Below are 15,236 nucleotides of genomic sequence, written 5' to 3'. Positions count from 1 at the left end.
TCCATGTTCTTGACACCATGGACTCGCTAACCTCCATGTTCTTGACACCATGCAGTCGCTGACCTCCATGCTCTTGACATCATGGACTCGCTGACCTCAATGCTCTTGACACCATGGACTCGCTGATCTCCATGCTCTTTACACCATGGCCTCGCTGATCTCCATGCTCTTGACATCATGGACTCGCTGACCTCAATGCTCTTGACACCATGGACTCGCTAATCTCCATGCTCTTGGCACCATGGACTCGCTGATCTCCATGCTCTTGACATCATGGACTCGCTGACCTCCATGCTTTTGACACCATGGGCTCGCTAACCTCCATGCTCTTGACACCATGGACTTGCTGACCTCCTTGCTTTTGACACCATGGCCTCGATGACCTCGATGCTCTTGGCACCATGGACTCGCTGACCTCCATTGTCTTGACACCATGGACTCGCTGACCTCCATGCTCTTGACATCATGGACTCGCTGACCTCCATTGTCTTGACACCATGGACTCGCTGACCTCCATGCTCTTGACATCATGGACTCGCTGACCTCCATTGTCTTGACACCATGGACTCGCTGACCTCCATGCTCTTGACATCATGGACTCGCTGACCTCCATTGTCTTGACACCATGGACTCGCTGACCTCCATGCTCTTGACATCATGGACTCGCTGACCTCCATTGTCTTGACACCATGGACTCGCTGACCTCCATGCTCTTGACATCATGGACTCGCTGACCTCCATGCTCTTGACATCATGGACTCGCTGACCTCCATGCTCTTGACACGATGGACACCGTCGATGAAGCAAATGTTTAAAGTTTAAGGTAGTAGCCTCCAACCTGTGCCTCTGGCTGGAGGAACAGGAAAGCTAAAGGTTGGAGACCAAAGCATTAGAGGGTCTAACGAGGCTCAAAAGTTTTGAGGTAGCATTCAGGATATCCTCACACTTACACATATTATACAAAGTATTAGGTGGCAGTTTGTACACAATTGAGCAGAGTGTGATGGCCACCAAAGGTCCTCACTGGTGGTGGCGATAAGCTGGAGACAAAAGTCAATTGTTCTTCAACGTCCATTGTTTTTGGAGTTGAAGATGATCATGCAAGATGGGAAACATTCGCCATCACTGCTTTATAGATGGAGCCAGGATCCATCTTAAGTGTTTTACAAAGTCATTTAAGGGTTGTTGTACCAGGAGGTGACTCTTCCTAGCAACGTTTAACCGTGGTTGCACTTTTTTTTTTAACCATTGAGGTCAATCATGGGGAGACGTCCACCTATTTCCATATTCTTCAATGTGCCATTATTTGACTGCTGCCCGATATGTGTCTTATCTGATCCATGGAAGTGGTCGGTCCAGATTCTAATCTATTTGCCCTTGGTCCAGGTCCTTTACAGTCTTGGTGCTCCTCGTGAAGCTCCCGTCCTGTCCATAGATGTGAAGGTCTAAATTTGGGGCAATTGCTCACTAACCTTTTGAGTATGGTATATATGATCAGGGGCCCTAGTTTTCCAGCCCTGGTGCTGAGCATGCTCGGGTGCTATCATGGTTGATGGTCATGCATGGCTTGCCCCCTCACCCGGGCCCTGGTGCTGAGCATGCTCGGGTGCTATCATGGTTGATGGTCATGCATGGCTTGCCCCCTCACCCGGGCCCTGGTGCTGAGCATGCTCGGGTGCTATCATGGATGATGGTCATGCTCAGGTTGTCCCCTCACCAGTGTTTCCCATCCAGGACCCTTTGTTTTCAGGATCGTCTTATCCTGTGATGATACTTGTTGTCGTGCAGCCTCCTGCAGAGCCGGATGATGACAGGACACTTTCTGCGGTGGCTGCACAGCGGGGGATGCATTATTTATTTCACATTTTACTATGCAGATTCATTACAGTATAATGAATGCATTATTAATATCATTGATATTTTATGTCAATAACATTATACATTCATAGACTGACAATGATTGGTGGCTTCTCCGCTCCCGAGTCCTGTGTCATTACTCAGAGGTCAACACTATGCACCAAAATGAGAAAAGTGACTGCACTGCCCAACAGACAAGTGTGAACAGGTGCAAACTGAACATGAAACATAACAAATAAACAGCTGAGAAACAAACATTGGATATAGGAATGAGCACATGCATTACTGCTAAGGAAATACATTTAAAAATTGTGACTCTTAGCACCTAAAAAAGGCCAGTTTTACTTGAGCCCAGCAGCCAGCGTCAAGGCGTATCTCTTTTTGCTGGATCCTTTTCTAAATGCCTCTACCTGGCAAGACGTAGCATCAAAGACCAGCATCAGGGGAGAATAAGGGGTGACCCAGAGATGGACCGAACCCCTAAACCTGAGCCAGATTTGGTCTAACCGCAAATAATTTGTTATAATTCAGTTAAGCTCATTCTTTCTCCTGTCCTCAAAGTTTGCTACAATGTATCAATCCAAGTAGGATGATTCCACCCCACGTATGGCCTCCTGGATTGTATACAGCTGTAATAAAGCATTAGATGTTAGGAGTATTAGGTATTTGAATGTTTTCATTCACTGACAGCAAGCAGTGATCCTGAACTTTTTAGGAATTGACACATGAAGCTGCAGAACATTTCCCAGGTCAGATCTTTGGTGAGGACGTATTTGTGAGAGCAAGATACCACAGTTGTCTGTGTCTGGACCTCGATATGTCTTGAACAACAATAATATGGGTCCCCGACCCCCAAATATTGTGACACAATCTCATAAGAGATCGCATAGCCCATAAAATGGAGAATGTCACCCTTAGTTGCTCCTTGGAGAGTCCTTTGTAGCCGACTCCTAATTCACGGGCCTTTGTTTGTAGGCTCACCACAGTCCAGTTCTTGTACTCTGAGGTTCTGATTCCAGATGTTAATGGGCCGTTGTCCTCCATTTCTTCTGCTCTGATCCCGCTGCTGCCAACCAGTTTGTGACGGGGTATGCGACAGAGCAGTGAGGGACGCCAGGCCAAGGAACAATCCAAAGGGCTTTATTGGAACCACAAAGATAAAGCACCAAACAAATATAAATCCTTAAAGTCTGCAAGGAGTCCACAACAAAACAAAAGATCCTGGGGCGCCTCCCGGTATTCCGATGCCAGGGAAAATAGGGCACTGGTCCTTATAAGAGTTCCTTGAGTCCAACAGGGTGAACAACAAAGCACAATCCCACGTGGCCACTGATCTCCAATCTGTGACAGTCCATACACAGGCGCTAGGATCCAGCCTCAGCTATAGATCCTAGTGCTTCTCCAGCCGAGATCCAACTAACTGAACTAACATGGGTCTCATTGTTCATCTCTCCTGGGATCAGCCCCTTAGGTGGGCCCACCTCCCCCTAGACATCTGATACATGAATGGACTTTAGACTCCTGGCTCTCTTCTGTTTACCAAGTTGTGGATTGGAGAAGTCCCATGCTGAGAAGAACAAACAATCCCCCACCAGTAGTACATACAGGACAGTCAAGGAGAGACAGACTATTACACCATGAGCACAGGCGGGGGAGGGACACACTGTTACACACACACATCCAGATACCATACAATATTCAAAAGAAGGAGAAAATACTCAGTAATGCTGATGTACAGATGTAGCAGTGCTGAGTTTGTCCTGGAGTTTCCTCTTTCACACTAAATTGTGACATACTCAGCTCTGCTTCATTCATAGTGCACAATGCATAACATTCCATTATAAAATGATGGTTTATTATTGATGTAGCAGGGCTGACTTTGTCAATGAGTTGTTTCTTTTGTGAAACTTTGAAGCTCTAGATTGTGACGACGTGGCCAAATGATAGACTCAGCTCTGCTTCACTGACATGTCCACAATGCATTACATCCCTTTATAAAAGGATCATTAGTACGGAGAGCTGACTATGTCACTACGTTTTTTCATTTATGGTACCTTGAAGCCATAGTTTTTGCAGCATGGCACATCCAGCCAACTGACACACTCACCTCTGCTTCACCACACAATGCACTGTATCCCTATAAAACCAAAGTATAAGAATTCCTCCTGGATGTAGCAGAGCTGGTACGACATTGGCTTATTTTGTCCTCGGCGATAGCATTATTTAGCAGCTCAGCTACAATTTTTGAAGAATTCAGAAATATGTATTCTGAAATAATCAAAAATGTTGCCAAATCCTAAACTCAGCTCAGTTACATTTACACCCTCAGCTCTGCTACATCGGTCAACGATTTATCAGTCTTTAAAGAAAAAAAAAAAAGATTAATATTCACACGAAACATTCATTGTAAGTACCACAGGTGGTTCCCCAGGCAGCCGTGCGGGGGGCTCTGTGCCGTCACTGTACCTGTATGTGGGACCAGTATTTATTAGGAGTAAGGAGGGTCCTTATCTCTGGAAATGCATTACATACAGCCCATAGACTTGAATAATCAGCATGTAATACAATGTTTCTCTTGCGGGGGCGCTGTAGAGAAGGTGAACACTTACTGCCAGGGTTTTATTGCAGATTTCAGTTGATCACTGGATTTTTACAAGCTTGTAATACTTTATTTCTCCTGTGGGGGCGCTGTAGAGAAAGAGAACACTGATCACTGGACTTTTACGGGCATGTAATACTTCTTTTCTCCTACGGGGGCACTGCAGGGAGAGGGAAAACTTTGATCACTGGATTTTTACAGGCGTGTAATATGTTTTTTCTCCTGCGGGGGCACTGCAGGGTATGTGCACACTTGCTACCAGGTTTGTATTGCAGATTTCAGTTGATCACTGGATTTTTACAAGCTTTTAATACTTTTTTCTCTTGCGAGGGCACTGCAGGGAATGCGCACACTTTGATCCCTGGACTTTTACGGGCATGTAATACTTCTTGTCTCCTGCAGGGGCACTGCAGGGAATGTGCACACTTTGATCACTGGATTTTTACAGGCTTGTAATACTTTTTTTCTCCTGCGTGGTCACTGCAGGGTATGTGCACACTTGCTACCAGGCTTGTATTGCAGATTTCAGTTGATCACTGGATTTTTACAAGCTTGTAATACTTTTTTTCTCCTGCGGGGGCACCGTAGAGAAAGTGAACACTTTGATCATTGTATTTTTACAGGCATGTAATACTTTTTTTCTCCCGCGGGGGCGCTGCAGGAAATGTGCACACTTTGATCACTGGATTTTTACGGTATGTAATACTTCTTTCCTCCTGCGGGGGCACTGCAGGAAATGTGCACACTTTGATCACTGGATTTTTAGTGCATGTAATACTTTTTTTCTCCTGTGGGGCACTGCAGGGAATAGGAACACTTTGATCACTGGATTTTTACAGGCATGTAATACTTCTTTTCTCCTGTGGGGGCACTGCAGGGAATATGAACACTTTGATCACTGGATTTTTACAGGCATGTAATACTTCTTTTCTCCTGCGGGGGCACTGCAGGGAATGTGCACACTTGCTGCCAGGTTTTTATTGCAGATTTCAGTTGATCGCTTGATTTTTATGGGCTTGTAATTCTTTCTTGCTCCTGCGGGGGCGCTGTAGAGAAAATGAACACTTGCTGCCAGGTTTATATTACAGATCTCAGTTGATGACTGGCGATTTCAGCAGCGCGACAGAAGTGGTTTGCCCCTTACCCTTATGTAACATCTGTGATATTTACCAAAAAAAGGGGAGTGTATCATTTGGGTCCACATAGTTACATTTCAAAATGAGTTTCTATCTCTGGAGGACCCGGCATGTTTATTGCATTTATAAGTATGTAATTCTCTTTTCCTCCTGCGGGGGAGCTGCATGGAAATAGAACAATACTTAATAGTTTATTGATGGGGGTCTCAGCATCAGGACCACTTGCGATTAGCCTAATTATGGACACCTATCCAATCCATGGTGATTCTCCACAGTGGAGCCCCTCTTTGGGTTCTTTCTCAGAAGCGCCCCCTGCAGGTTCACCTTGGTGTCACCTCCTGCAGAGTTGACTATTGATGGGATTGTGGAGCTTTGGCGGCCCCCTCGCATTGTGTATGATGGAGCGGAGGCTGTGAGGGATGTAAATGACTCCGCTCCGTCCATTCTTCACGTCCATTAATGATCTTGTGTTTGGATGGATGGAATTAAGGATGTTTAACCTTAGAGCCGGCGAGCGGACCGCCGCTAATGCCGCTGACTTCATGACATATTATGTGTGGAGATGACTCCGTTACGCTGCGCGGAGCCGTATTGATTTGCTGTACTCGCGCTGACTGCAGAGTATTTAATATGAAAGCTGATATTCGGCTACTCGTGATGACTGGCGGGATAATGAGCTCCGGGTTATCACGCCCGGAAGCGTCTGAGCCAAGTGCAAACATTAATAGGCGTTTACCAAGAAGGTGACCAATATCAGATTGGGGCAGAGCTGGAAGCCTCAGGGACAGGATAACCCTGGAGGATAACACTGGAGGATAACCCTGGAGGATAACCCTGGAGGATAACCCTGAAGGATAACCCTGGAGGATAACCCTGAAGGATAACCCTGGAGGATAACCCTGAAGGATAACCCTGGAGGATAACTCTGGAGGATAATCCTGGAGGATAACCCTGTAGTGTAACCCTGGAGGATAACCCTGGAATATAACCCTGAAGGATAACCCTGGAGGATAACCCTGCAGTGTATAATCCTTGAGGATATAACCCTGGAGCATAACCCTGGAAGATAACCCTGGAGGATAACCCTGGGGGATAACCCTGGAGGATAACCCTGAAGGATAACTCTGGAGGATAATCCTGAAGGATAACTGTAGTGTAACCCTGGAGGATAATCCTGGAAGATAAACCTGGGGACAACCCTGGGCGATAACCCTGTAGTGTAACCCAGGAGGATAACCTTGTAGTGCAAACTTGGAGGATAACCCTGTAGTGTAACCCTGGAGGATAACCCTGGAGGATAACCCTGCAGTATATAATCCTTGAGGATAACCCTGGAGCATAACCCTGGAAGATAACCCTGAAGGATAATCCTGGAGGATAACCCTAAAGGATAACCTTGGTGGAAACCCCTAGAGGATAACCCTGGAGGATAACCCTGGAGGATAACCCTGGAGTGCTTATTCAGTAGAGTACTAATTAAAGGGGTGTTTCATGGGTCCTCTTTAGTTGTGAAAATGGGTAATCTGACCCAGCAGCATTCAGGTCCTCTGGAGCTTCCTTGGCTGCACTATGCCCCCTTCTGGAGGGGTCCCAGGAATAGACACCACACTGATCGAGCAGTTATCACATATCAGTGACCGGAGAGCAACTTGTAAAAGGGCCAGGAGTGAGTGGGATGTGCAATGCAGAGGTGCTGAAATCATGCCACAAATGCTGAAATACTCAGTGCTGCTGTGAGCTCTCTGCTCATTGTCCTCTAATGTTCAGCCTCGCTCAGGATTAATGGCTGCTCTGTAGTCTAAAGATTTATTTGAGCTGGAAATATGAACAGCACAAGGAATAAACGACGGCTGTTTACGAGGGATCAGTGGGACTGGTGCGACTACGGAAGACAAATATTTGTTCTTTTTTGTGAACCATGAAGTGAATGTAAAATAAATGCTCACAATTATTCTTCAGAGTTATCCTCCAGGGTTATCTTCCAGGATTATCCTCCAGGTTTATCCTCCAGGGCTATACTCCAAGGTTATCCTCCAGGGTTATCCTCCAGGGCTATACTCCAAGGTTATCCTCCAGGGTTAGACTCCAGGGTTAGACTACCAGGCTATCCTTCAGGGTTATCCTTCATGGTTACCCTCTAGGGTTATACTCCAGGCTTTATCCTCCAGGGTTGCACTACAGTTTTGTCCTCCAGGGTTATCCTCCAGGGTTATCCTTCAGGGTTATACTTCATGGTTACGCTCTAGGGTTATACTCCAGGGTTATGCTCCAGGGTTATGCTCCAGGGTTATCCTCCAGAGTTACACTATAGGGTTACCCCCCAGGTTTATATTCCAGGGTTACCCTCCAGGGTTATACCACAGGGCTATCCTCCAGGGTTATCCTCCATGGTTACACTACAGGGTTATCCTTCAGTGTTATACTCCAGAGTTATCCAGTTATCCTCCAAGGTTATCCTCCAGGGTTATCCTCGAAGGTTATCCTCTAGAGTCATATTCCAGAGTTATCTTCCAGAGTTACCTGACAGGGTTATCTTCCATGGTTATAATCCAGTGTTATACTCCAGGGTTATTATCCAGTGCAATACTTCAGTGTTATACTCCTGGATTATATTCCAGGGTTATCCTCCAGGGTTATACTCCATTATTATACTCCAGGGTTGTGATTAAAATCTAGATAAGTTATTCTAAGCTCTATGTAGAAGCAGCAAGTTGCCTTTTCCTGCATGAGTCATCTTTAGAACTTCAAAATCTTTTCAGTGACCTAGATTTGTAGTTCTAATGATGACTCATGTAGAGAAAAGAGTCTTCCTGTTTCTACATAGAGCTTAGAAGGATTCAGCGAGTCTGTTTTTAATCACGTGATGTCATAGACCAAATTGAAAAGAGAAGAATTAACTGGGTAGAAGGTCAACATGAGCAATTGTAAGTACACTGCATAATATGATGACTGCAATATATCAAGAGAAAACTGAGATTGGAGTGCTTCTTTAACATTGTCGTAAGGCAAGTATATTTTTGCCAGCACTTAGGGGCTTCAGGTTTTGATACATAATGAGGAGGCTTCTTGGTTTTGATGGGGTGTCAGCTAAGGTCTCATATGTAGCAGAGCTGAAATTGTCATTAGATGGTTTCTGTGCTGCACCCTGAGGCTACATGTATATCTATATATTATAACGCATGGATATTGCTGAGAGTTGTGCAATGTGCTGCATAGACTCCGCTCTGGATTCACCTGTTATATGGAGCAGGGTGCGGGGACTCCAGGCTCCGGCATTTTCATCGTTCTGCCTCTGGTTTCTGTCACCTCCTGGCCATACACATTGGGGAGAACAGTAATGAAGGAGGACAAGCTGCTTAACCAATTACCGGCATGTGCCACATCCATCCTGGCAAATCCACCTGCTCCACCAGAAATCAGACACGACAGACACCGGGCACCGCGAGGCGCAGACTCCACTAATGACCGGGATATAAGTCATATGCAGAGCGGAGACCGTGTGACAGTGCCGGCACCAGCAGCTCCAATCTAGCAAAGGGTTACTGCCAATATTATATATACTGACTCTCGGGGTACAGGATAATGACAGTGGGGGTACAGGATAATGACACTGACACTGGGGGTACAGGACAATGAATTGGGGGTACAGGATAATGAACTGGGGGTGCAGGATAATGACACTGACACTGGGGGTACAGGACAATGAATTGGGGGTACAGGATAATGAACTGGGGGTGCAGGATAATGACACTGACACTGGGGGTACAGGATAATGACACTGGGGGTACAGAATAATGACACTGACACTGGGGGTACAGGATAATGAACTGGGGGTACAGGATAATGACACTGACACTGGGGGTACAGGACAATGAATTGGGGGTACAGGATAATGAACTGGGGGTGCAGGATAATGACACTGACACTGGGGGTACAGGATAATGACACTGGGGGTACAGAATAATGACACTGACACTGGGGGTACAGGATAATGAACTGGGGGTGCAGGATAATGACACTGACACTGGGGGTACAGGATAATGAATTGGGGGTACAGGATAATGAACTGGGGGTGCAGGATAATGACACTGGGGGTACAGGATAATGACACTGACACTGGGGGTACAGGATAATGACACTGACACTGGGGGTACAGGATAATGACACTGACACTGGGGGTACAGGACAATGAATTGGGGGTACAGGATAATGAACTGGGGGTGCAGGATAATGACACTGGGGGTACAGGATAATGACACTGACACTGGGGGTACAGGATAATCACACTGACACTGGGGGTACAGGATAATGACACTGGGGGTACAGGATAATGACACTGACACTGGGGGTACACGATAATGACACTGACACTGGGGGTACCGGATAATGAACTGGGGGTACAGGATAATGAACTGGGGGTGCAGGATAATGACACTGGGAGTACAGGATAATGACACTGACACTGGGGGTACAGGATAATGACACTGACACTGGGGATACAGGATAATGAACTGGGGGTACAGGATAATGAACTGGGGGTACAGGACAATGACACTGACACTCGGGGTGCAGGATAATGACACTGGGGGTACAGGATAATGACACTGACACTGGGGGTACAGGATAATGACACTGACACTGGGGGTACAGGATAATGACACTGGGGTACAGGACACTGACACTGGGGGTACAGGATAATGACACTGGGGGTGCAGGATAATGACACTGGGGGTACAGGATAATGACACTGGGGTACAGGATAATGACACTGGGGGTACAGGATAATGACACTGACACTGGGGGTACAGGATAATGACACTGGGGGTACAGGATAATGACACTGGGGGTACAGGATAATGACACTGGGGTACAGGATAATGACACTGGGGGTACAGGATAATGACACTGACACTGGGGGTACAGGATAATGACACTGGGGGTACAGGATAATGACACTGGGGGTACAGGATAATGACACTGGGGGTACAGGATAATGACACTGGGGGTACAGGATAATGACACTGGGGGTACAGGATAATGACACTGGGGGTACAGGATAATGACACTGGGGGTACAGGATAATGACACTGGGGGTGCAGGATAATGACACTGGGGGTACAGGATAATGACACTGGGGGTACAGGATAATGACACTGACACTGGGGGTACAGGATAATGACACTGGGGGTACAGGATAATGACACTGGGGGTACAGGATAATGACACTGGGGGTACAGGATAATGACACTGATGCTGCAGAACTTTTTTTTCCGGTAGGACATTTTCTAGATTCCACAAACTTCTCAATGACGTCCTCTGAGCGTTGCGCTGATCTGATGTGTGATTTATGCCGTGCGATTGTGTCCATCATCAGAGTCTTCCCCAGGATGGGAGACAATGTGATTTATCATCGAGGCCTTAACTCTGCGATTGCCAAGGCAGCAGATATCGACCGGTATAAGAGCATGGTGTGATGTGCGGATGGAGGGACATAAGAAGTCTCAGGATCCTCCTGACGAGAAGATAGCTGCCGAGACCTGCTGCACTGAAGAAACCTCCAGAAGAGAGTGTCACAAATAGCCAAGAGCTGGGAGGACCACGGCCGCTCCGGCGAAGACGCCATGTAATTGGCCAACATTTCAGGAGCTGGGAATCTCTGACTTTCCTTCTGGATGGCCGAGGATAATGACGTTGGTCCATGGGCCAAAGACTTTATTCCTGGTGTTTTCCAAACATTGCGAATTGAGGGACCCTAAAGTGTGGAAATCTATGGCCAAAGTGATGGTTCCCTACTTCTTGGATCACTGGAGGTCATTGATCTGGTCTTTCCTGATGGTGCTTAGTGAGTCCTTTACCTATAATATGTAACACACTAAATTTGTTAGCCAATGCCAAAGGAAAGTGACCAATATGCCAAGTCGGGCGGCTCAGTGTGGACTATGAGCGACCATTTATGGTTCCCGGTTCGACCACTTCTGTTTTCTCATCTTTAATGTATCCAAAAAATGATACAAATGTAAACAATGTGAGATTTAAGATCCATTCAAATTAGTTCTCTCCCGCAAAAAACCAAACCCGTCTCTCTTGTGCCATCTATTGAAGATCAGTCTATAAGTCATGGGCAACTTCTTGCAAGACTTGGTCAAAAATTGCTTTGTAGGATAGCTGCCTCCAATTCAGGTGCCAACGAGTATTCCTCTTGCAGGAGAGTTTATATTTGCATCCTTTATTTTCCATGGAGAACGGTCAATAAGGATTCATACATAGCTAGTCTCCTTAAAGGGAGTGTGTCAGCCCACATAACAGTATAATCTAAGCATGTAGCTTTAAGGAGGATCTGCCCCCTATAAACATTCCACCTCTTGTGTTTGGATCAATGCAACACCTGATGGTTAATCACTTAGGGTGCTCCATGCACCCTGGAGATTCGGTGCACCCTGGAGATTCGGTGCACCCTGGTGACTCGGTGCACCCTGGAGACTCCGTGCATTCTGGAGACTCGGTGCACCCTGGAGACTCCTTGCATTCTGGAGACTCGGTGCACCCTGGAGACTCCGTGCATTCTGGAGACTCGGTGCACCCTGCAGACTCCGTGCACCCTGGAGATTTCACGCACCCTGGAGACTCCGTGCACTCTGGAGATTTCACGCACCCTGGAGACTCCGTGCACCCTGGAGATTTCACGCACCCTGGAGACTCCGTGCACTCTGGAGATTTCACGCACCCTGGAGACTCCGTGCACCCTGGAGATTTCACGCACCCTGGAGACTCCGTGCACTCTGGAGATTTCACGCACCCTGGAGACTCCGTGCACCCTGGAGATTTCACGCACCCTGGAGACTCGTTGCACCCTGTAGAATGAGTGCACCCTGGAGACTCCGTGCACTCTGGAGACTCTGTGCACCCTGGAGACACCGTGCACCCTGGAGACTCTGTGCACCCTGGAGACTCTGTGCACCCTGGAGACTCTGTGCACCCTGGAGACTCTGTGCACCCTGGAGACACCGTGCACCCTGGAGACTTTTTGCACCCTGGAGACTTTTTGCACCCTGGAGACTGAGTGCACCCTTCAGACTGAGTGCACCCTTTAGACTGAGTGCACCCTTTAGACTGAGTGCACCCTGGAGACTGAGTGCACCCTGGAGACTGAGTGCACCCTGGAGACTGAGTGCACCCTGGAGACTCTGTGCACCCTGGAGACTGAGTGCACCCTGGAGACTGAGTGCACCCTGGAGACTGAGTGCACCCTGGAGACTGAGTGCACCCTGGAGACTCTGTGCACCCTGGAGACTCCACGCACCCTACAAACTTTTTGCACCCTGGAGACTCCGTGCACCCTGGAGATTCTGTGCACCCTGGAGAGTCCATGCACCTTTCTGTCCACTGGCTTTGCATGCCCCCCGCCCTCTTTGGTGATTGACAGCAGTGGTTTACCTAGAACAAAGATTGTCTGCAGAGAACACTCAACCAGACAAGGACTGTCAATCACCAGAGGGAGGCGTTACATGTAAAAGTCAAATTATTTCAAATGGTGAAATGTAAGTTCATGAATTTTGTGCAAAATTAAAAAATATTCTTTTTGCCTTTTATATTGTTTGCGCCTTCTGGGGAGTGGAGCTTATCTGCTCAAAAATTTTCCAATTTTATAAAAGTTTTAAATAAATATTGGCTGCAAATATCTGTCCTATAAGAAGAAGTCCACAATGGAGAACAAAGGACAAAAAGAGATGAACAAGTAGAAAATAGGCTACAAAATAGGCGCAACTTAAAAGATGAATTTGGCCCCAACACAAAAAATGTTCAAAAATGTTTGGGAAAAAAATGAACAATTGAAAATATTGGAACACTTTTCTCTTTGGGGATGGAGCTTGGTGTCTTCTCGGTCGTCACATGTCAGACTTTCCCCTTCTCCCATCATCTCTCCAGATTCCTCCTCATTAGTGACACTATAATAATCAGGAATCGCAGGAAGATAATCTTAACACTAATCCGCTCCAAGTGACGAGGTCCCGCGCCGCGGCTTTCCCGCTTCTGCACCTGAAGGATGTCATTATGCAGCTGATGAAATGGATCTCGGAAGGCGCTGATGCATTGTAAGTCGCAGGTGACAGCGATGGATGCGGCTGAACGGCGTCATTTTAATGAAAGGTCATGTACGCGTCACGCTACTTACAGGAGGCTTTTATAGCAACGGAGTGCAAAATGTGACAATGTGACAATGTGATCACAGCGACACCTGCAAAGAGAGGACACACCACATCATACATTGTACATGGATTGTGCTGTGATGTTTCAGCAGCACAGAGGGTTTCAGGAAGGAGCCAGTTCAGTGCAATGTCAGAGAGTACCAGCAATAGTATATACTGGAAAAAACAGGGACTCCAGCAGCACAGAGTGTTTCAGGAGAGGAGTGTAAAGAGGCAGGCCAGTGCAAGGTCAGAGATTACAAGTAATAGTATATACTGGAAAAAGCAAGACTCCAGCAGCACAGAGTATTTCAAGAGATTAGTGTAAGGAGGCAGGCCAGTGCAAGGTCAGAGAGTACCAGCAATAGTATATACTGGAAAAAGCAGGGACTCCAGCAGCACAGAGTGTTTCAGGAGAGGAGTGTAAGGAGGCAGGCCAGTGCAAGGTCAGAGATTACAAGTAATAGTATATACTGGAAAAAGCAGCCACTCCAGCAGCACAGAGTGTTTCAGGAGAGGAGTGTAAGGAGGCAGGCCGGTGCAAGGTCAGAGTGTATCAGCAATAGTATATACTGGAAAAAGCAGCCACTCCAGCAGCACAGAGTGTTTCAGGAGAGGAGTGTAAGGAGGCAGGCCAGTGCAAGGTCAGAGATTACAAGTAATAGTATATACTGGAAAAAGCAGCCACTCCAGCAGCACAGAGTGTTTCAGGAGATTAGTGTAAGGAGGCAGGCCAGTGCAAGGTCAGAGAGTACCAGCAATAGTATATACTGGAAAAAGCAGCCACTCCAGCAGCACAGAGTGTTTCAGGAGAGGAGTGTAAGGAGGCAGGCCAGTGCAAGGTCAGAGATTACAAGTAATAGTATATACTGGAAAAAGCAGCCACTCCAGCAGCACAGAGTGTTTCAGGAGAGGAGTGTAAGGAGGCAGGCCAGTGCAAGGTCAGAGAGTACCAGCAATAGTATATACTGGAAAAAGCAGGGACTCCAGCAGCACAGAGTATTTCAGGAGAGGAGTGTAAGGAGGCAGGCCAGTGCAAGGTCAGAGAGTACCAGCAATAGTATATTCTGGAAAAAGCAGCCACTCCAGCAGCACAGAGTATTTCAGGAGATTAGTGTAAGGAGGCAGGCCAGTGCAAGGTCAGAGATTACAAGTAATAGTATATACTGGAAAAAGCAGCCACTCCAGCAGCACAGAGTGTTTCAGGAGAGGAGTGTAAGGAGGCAGGCCAGTGCAAGGTCAGAGAGTACCAGCAATAGTATATTCTGGAAAAAGCAGCCACTCCAGCAGCACAGAGTATTTCAGGAGAGGAGTGTAAGGAGGCAGGCCAGTGCAAGGTCAGAGAGTACCAGCAATAGTATATTCTGGAAAAAGCAGCCACTCCAGCAGCACAGAGTATTTCAGGAGATTAGTGTAAGGAGGCAGGCCAGTGCAAGGTCAGAGATTACAAGTAATAGT

At 47.0% G+C, this 15,236-nt stretch overlaps 1 protein-coding gene across 2 annotated transcripts in view; it reads left to right on the top strand.

Annotated features, from left to right (window-relative positions):
• The window catches only part of LSAMP (limbic system associated membrane protein), a 984,979-nt gene that overhangs the window by 360,243 nt on the left and 609,500 nt on the right, over positions 1-15,236 (top strand). The window lies entirely within an intron of this gene.

The sequence above is a fragment of the Anomaloglossus baeobatrachus genome, chromosome 2 (genome assembly GCF_048569485.1).
Source record: "Anomaloglossus baeobatrachus isolate aAnoBae1 chromosome 2, aAnoBae1.hap1, whole genome shotgun sequence".
NCBI classification, from domain to species: Eukaryota; Metazoa; Chordata; class Amphibia; order Anura; family Aromobatidae; genus Anomaloglossus; species Anomaloglossus baeobatrachus.
This window is presented reverse-complemented; position numbering and strand designations above follow the sequence as displayed.